Below are 7,226 nucleotides of genomic sequence, written 5' to 3'. Positions count from 1 at the left end.
ATTAAAATGTCTATGAAATAACTTGCAATACAAGTACTTTTAATTACAACATGCAACTATAGTGTTTATATATCATTATACATCATCAGTATTTTATTATTGACTAATTAAATAATTAAGATAGAATGTTATAGCTATTTAGTTAGCAGAATGTGATTAAATCTCCAGAAAGAACAATTGGCGGCCTCTAGCGGCATATGCGACAACCATGAAGTCAAAATCAGTACTATAAGTAAAATAATAACTTAAAATTATGAGCTCTACTACAGCAGTTTGATAATTACACAAATTAACGGTTTTTTTATGATATCACGTGACGGGACTAACAAGTCGTGCACCTGACGGTATGCTAAACGCCTGTCTTTAACAGTTACAGTGCTATCCAGAGCTTTAAATTGCAAAGATCTGAGAGGCACTACCACTGCGCCCGTCACCATGAGACATAAGTTGACAAGTCTCTTGTGCCTGTAATTTCACCAGCATCCTTATCCTTCAAAACCGGAAACAGTAATGCTGACATTACTCCTTGGCGGCAGAATTAGGTAAGATGGCAGTGCTACCCTGGACGAACCCTTTCACAAGGACCTCTACTGCTACTAAGTATTATTAATACTATAGTACTCTCAATTTCATTGTTTAATAATTATCATAATGGGAGTTGGTTATTTATTTAAGTAGGATGTGGTCTGGGTCTGGAAAGAACTTGTAGGATGTAAGAAAGTAGTTCACACGATTGCGTTTTATATGTATAATCGAAGTTACATTCTATTCGTGACATAAGCTCGTGCATACTCAACGACGTCCACTAGTTACGACATAAAAACGAAAAGTATAAAAAAGAAGTTATTTCCGACCAAAACAACATTAGAATATTTTTAACAGATTTTGAAAACCGTGTCACAATTGAAAAAAAAATTAAGAATTCAATTATTTTATTCAATGCCTGCGTCCGTATAAGGCGCGTCAAGGATGTGCACACACGCGCTGCTGCGTATAAATGGAGTTACCATACTGTCTTATTATACTATGACACGACTATCTCTGTAGAATAGCTAATTGGAATTCATTAACTTGAAATACGCATGACAAGAAATATATAATTCATTTTATGTTAATTCATTATCTACATAAGGTCTTAATATAAACATTTCGTGTGTTTACACAGTGTCTAACTCCATGTTTATACAATGAAATCAAGAGTTTATTGTTGTCGTATAAAACACAAAATAGTTCTTTAGACAATGATTTCGCGACATTATGAAGCCGCTACCACATCAAAAAAACACGTGTCGTCAGGCGGATTCAGGACTTTATAAACACTTTAAAGTTATATGAATTATTAACGCGCACACACTCATATGATCAAAGTCAAAGTCAAAGTCATATAATCATTTATTCCATAGGAAAAATTTTTACACTTGAAAACGTCATTATTAGAGTATGTTTTTATACCCATTCATTTAGTGCACAAATTAGCCTCGGATAAATTTCCACTGTAAGGAACCTTTACCTCTGAATCTTCGCATTTACTATTCAATCACTACAAAATGGAATAATTGCCTGTAACTTATAGAGGAAGAAAGGAAGGAACATAAATATTAAGAAAGATAGAGAAGGTAAAAAAGCCGAGAAAAAGGATTTTGCTATTCAAAAAAATTAAGGTTTTTTATGTTAATTTAGCCAACACAGCCTGTTGTAGTACTTATGTTGAAGATTATGAAGAAAGGAAAGTTATTTGTACAGTTTATTATCCCCGTAAAGAAGCCTATTCCGATAAGAAATTTTACGTTCCAATAACGTCCTGGTTAATTTTGTACAGTCACTGGCATTAACGTAGAGAAAAATTGTAGTTACATTTTGAATAGAAATATATAAATTCTATTTTAAGAAATGTATAATTTAAATGACAAGTATTTACATAGTGACGTTGAAGAGAGCAAATAGTATAGTATAGTATATTTAGTAGCAGTAGAGCTCCTTGTGAAAGAGTTCGTCCAGGGTAGTACTGCCACCTTACCTATTTCTGTCGCCAAGCAATAATGTCAGCATTACTGTGTTCCGGTTTTGAAGGGCAAAGGTGCTGGTGAAATTACAAGCACTTGTCAACTTACGTCTCAGGGTGACGGGCGCAGTGGCAGTGCCCCTCAGATCTTTGCAATTTAAAGCTCTGAGTAGCACTGTTATTGTCATGGATAGGCGTATAATTTACCACGACTTGTTCGCCCCATCACTTTTACGTTATATGTGTATTTAAATTTGACGCGTTTGACACATTGTGTCAGGAGTATGGCGACGTTCCCATGTGAATAGCTAAGGTTATTTCTTTGGTGGAAGTAGCTGTCAGCCTTCTGGTCACCAAAGGCGCTTGTGGCTCACAGAAACACAATAATATGACTATTACATTTACACTGTATTACAGTTACAACATTAATAGAAAAAGTATTTTGGATAAAATGGATAACATACGTGTAGAATAGTTTTATTGAAGATTGATGAAATACATACATAGTAAATTAATGTAATAACTGATTCCTAGCACATAATAAACAGTATCGTATTTGACCACTAGATGGCATTGTATTGTGTAGAATATTGGTAACAAATAGATGGCGCTGTTCACAATTGCATTATGTTAAATTGCAATACCAGTTTAATTCGAAGGAAAGGTTTACAACCAAATATGTTTTATTGTAGAACGTTAAAATAATTATTCACACTTATAATTTTAAGTATTTGAATGTAAAAGAGTATTCATTTTTACTTAATTTTCTCATCAGCCAATCTGCGGCCGTTTCCGCCACATCCCAGCCTGCTACTAAAAAGTAGGGTTGAGTAGAGGGACGGGGTGGCGGAATTGGCCGGTGTTCAGTCGAGTGGTGTGCAAGAGCCTGAAAGGCTAGACGTTACTATTACTTAGATATTATATATATTACTTATTATAGGTACTACTTAGATAAAGTGATTGTACTACATTGTTCAGGAACGTGTGATCAGTTACGGAAAATATAGTAATATTTCTTATCAACTTGGTATTATTTCACGTCCACGAAGAGCGCTGCAACGTACAGACTGAAGTTTCCTTTCACCCGGTCTAAGTATTACAAAGATTTCTTTACGTCGCTCCCTATTTTCAAAACCTTCAAAACAATTTATTTAATTTTTTTTTATGAAAAGGTTATTTATTAACTATTTGATAAATTATTATGTCGGGTTTTTTTTTAATTTTTTTTTAATTCTGTTTTATTTATACAATTCATTTTTATTTGTAAATTAGCACACTACGTTTTCCACTTTGATTAACTTTCCTCTACCTCAAAGGTTGTCTCAAAGAAATCGCTCTTAGCGGCGATAAGACCACCTTTGCTCACATTAGCAATAAAGTGTAGATCTATCTATTTATCTATCTAAATTTAAATAAAATCTTTTGGAAATAATTTATTGTAATTTCGGCACGTGTATATGTCAAAGTTCGTGACTGTCCGTGGTCTACGCACTTGCGTAAAATCCTCTTAGAAAGCAATTTAGTGATAAGAAAAAAATTAACAGTCAAAAATCGTTGCCTTCAGTTTATACCTTTAGTGATTTTGGTAAAACCATTCGATACTGGAGATAGAACACGGACTTGTTATGTATTAAAGTAATATTTTATTAGATTTTTACGCATGTTTGAAGTGACGATTAATTTGAGAAGAATGTAAAATTGACATTCGTTCAATTGTGTTGTTGGAAAAATTACGTATTTACTTCACAATATATTTATTTTAAGGTAAAAAAGTGGTAGCCTTATGGTTTTACCACTGCCTCTCAAACAGAGGGCCGTGGGTTCAAATCAAAAAATTTCAAAGTGAGCGAAATATAACGTAATGAACGAAAATATTGTGAAGAAATCTGCACACATCTGCAAAGCAATTTAATGATGTATATGAAGATCTCAATCCGCAATAGGCCCACGTGGGAACTACAGTTCAAGCCCTCTCATTGTAATAGATAGTGCCTAGTATAGGGCCTACGTAGGCTTAGGTACTTTTATTATTATTAAAATAAGCTTGCCTATGTCGAATATCTTATCTGATCATAAATAAGGATGTGAACCAAGATCGATATAGGAATGTACCTGCGCATTCAGGTCTCAAAAATTCTTACTTTAATATATCATCGACCAAAATGGATCTTGGTTTAAGATTAAAATTGTGATACAAATATGTACATAACAATGTAATTACAACTTTGTTACTAACAGACTGAAAATAATAATGGAATAACTTTTACCACAACAAGAAACGAAACAAAGGAATAAGTTGCATCGTTAATTAATAAACTGCTACAGCTACACTAAAGTAAGGCTAGATATTTGTCAGTTGTTGGGTCTTTGGTTCGGTTTATACATTTTTTTTCAAACATAATTTTACTAAGGCTTTACTTAAATTGCCAATTTGTTTGCTCAGCGTGTGTTTACTCTATAGCAAATCCTCTTAAAGGCTGATTATGTTTGGAATTCCAACCTTTGTCAGTTGGCTTTGTGATTGTATTTCTTTGAGACTTACTTTACCAAAATATTTTTCTTAAAAGCATCTTATCATACATCATCGTAGCAGTAGAGTGCCTTGTGAAGTTCGTCCAGAGAAGTTGTCGCCTTACCTATTTCTGTCACCAAGCATTAATGTGAGCGTTCGGGGTGCGGGTGCTGGTGCTGGCACATAGGACTTGTAAAAAAAAGTCATAGAGTGACGGGCGTAGTGGGCACTGCCACTTAGATCTTTATTATTAGATAAAGCTCTGAGAGGCATTGCAACCGGAGATAGGCAGTGTATTAAAACCCAATCCGCTCGCCCGAGTTTTTACCCAAAGCTACCGATTTTAAAGCCATTTCTGCCTAATCCTGTTCGGAAACCGTTGTATGAGTTAAATAATACTGAAATATGTATATTTCCATGTTTTTTAATGTTTATATTATTAGTAACAGTAGAGCTCTTTGTGAAAGTGCTCGTCCAGAGACGTACTGCCACCATACCTATTTCTGCCGCGAATTCTGTGTTCCAATTTTGAAGGGTAAGGGTGCAGGAGAAATTACAGGCACATGAGACTTGTCAACTTATGTCTCAGGGTGACTGGCGCAGTGCTAGTGCCCCTCAGATCTTTGCGATATAAAAAAAAAGAAAAATCAATAATCTTTCAATAATTGAATTAGTATGTGTTCTATCAGTGAATCCAAAGCATTCAACACGGATTATTAAATTTCTATTAATCAAATTACACTTGAAATATTAGCTTAGTATTTTTTTTCTTTTATAAATAACCTACCCGTAGTATTCTTTTAGAAGAAAATGAATGTGTGTATAATGTCCACCTCGCGATTCTGTGGATTCTTACTTACTGCGCTGGATAATAATAAGATCAGCATTAGAAACAAAAATCATCAGGCGCACGACTTGTTCGTTCCTTTTAGTATCATAAAAAATCTTGCTAAAGTAATATTTTTAAGTAAAACATCGTGGAAGCACAGGGTTCACTTCTCTTTTACAATGATTCGGTTTGCGTGAAGCTGTGAATATCGCCAGTTCCATGTTATCATCATTGCCACTTTCAGGTTATGAAAAAACCCCGTGCAAGTTAATGGTAATCGGTCGACTGGATCGCTTTTTGAATGGCGTCTCTACACGCATTCTCTGCACAAAAACTCGAGAGAAAAACCTATTGGTATATAATGGTTACTAAAATATTACGAGCACATCCTACTCACAAATACCAATTATGTGAAAAAAAGACACAAATTATTTCTATACGCTTTTTGTATTTGTTATTTATTATTATAGTTATCTAACAAGCCGTAGTAACAACCTAATGGTTTGACCTATCGCCTCGGATCGTGGGTGCCAAATCGGGCTCACAGCGTGTCTCAGAATTATTTGTGACATTTAATTAGAAATTTACCACAAGCTTTTTGGCAAAGGAAAACGTCGTGATTGAAACCTAGACGTCAAAGAACCTTCTTTGACGTGTAGGTCTGACGTCACGTATTTGTGTACCTTACACAACCTTCGGAAAACGTGTGAAGTCTCCAACCCGCATTGAGCCAGCGTGACGGACTATGGCTAAAACCCACGCCTGACAGGAGACCCGCGTCCAACAGTGAGACGTATAATAGTATTGATGGTAATAATGTTTGAACCTTTGTATTTTACATGGATGCAAGTTAAGTGTATTAACGGTGAAGTTCTTTGCTATAATTATTAATTAAGGCGAATATGACATATCTACCAATATACACACGCATTGAACCGGAAATAGGGATAAAACTAAATGGTCAGTTCGCATGACAGAGCTAAACTAATTGGGGTAAAACTGTATTAATCTACGTTACTATATTAACGATAACGTTCGTTTACGTGTGAAAAAAAACCTAGACCTAAATCTTTGGAAAGTATTTCTTGGAATAAGTGATGAACGCACTATGAATTGTTAGAGTACATTTTATGAGTGTGAGTGATTCAAATAGGAGAGCAGAGTCAACACTAATTTTTATACGAAACTGTTATATTCTCGACGATCATATTCTCTGATATCCTGGGGTAAATGAAAGGAGCCTCCTCACATGGCATTCCTTTCCTGTACATCTGGCGCACCTTGAGCAGTCAACAATTGGCGAGTAGCTTACGTCGATTGACAAACCCTTACACCACAATCGCAAGCATTTTAGTGTATGCCAACGATACGATAAAATAGAAAAATCCTCACTATATGAAATCATAATATCAGAATATCTACAGATTCGAGAGTCTCTACCATGAGATTACAGTGACATCGCTAGCGGCTAAGTAAAATGTTTGTATGCAAAATGTAGTTTCTTCTAGCTAGGGGCGCTGTATGATTTGTCATACAAAATTGAAAAGTAATTTACGGGGTCGCTAGCGACAACTATCACAGCAAACTCGTGGTAGAGGCACTGACTAAGAGCGTTTGCGCGCTAAGTCCGTTTCGTATCAGTTCCGAATCTGAGAAATTACGGTCCGAAATGTCACGGGGATCATTTTATCTCAGGTTTACACGCGATATTCGTATTTTCTCGGATTCATATTCGGACTTAGTGCACTAGCGACATCCGAAGTGGGTCCGAGTTTTTTAGATTTGTATAGTCTCATATTCGGAACAAACACGTATCAGCAAACAATTAACAATAACAATAACATGGAGTTCTTCAAAAGACGTGTAAACAAGGTTCTCCGGAG

Source organism: Hyposmocoma kahamanoa, unplaced genomic scaffold (assembly GCF_003589595.1).
Source record: "Hyposmocoma kahamanoa isolate Upper Pololo Valley unplaced genomic scaffold, ASM358959v1 86, whole genome shotgun sequence".
In the NCBI taxonomy this organism is placed as follows: domain Eukaryota; kingdom Metazoa; phylum Arthropoda; class Insecta; order Lepidoptera; family Cosmopterigidae; genus Hyposmocoma; species Hyposmocoma kahamanoa.
Note: the sequence above shows the minus strand (reverse complement) of the source record.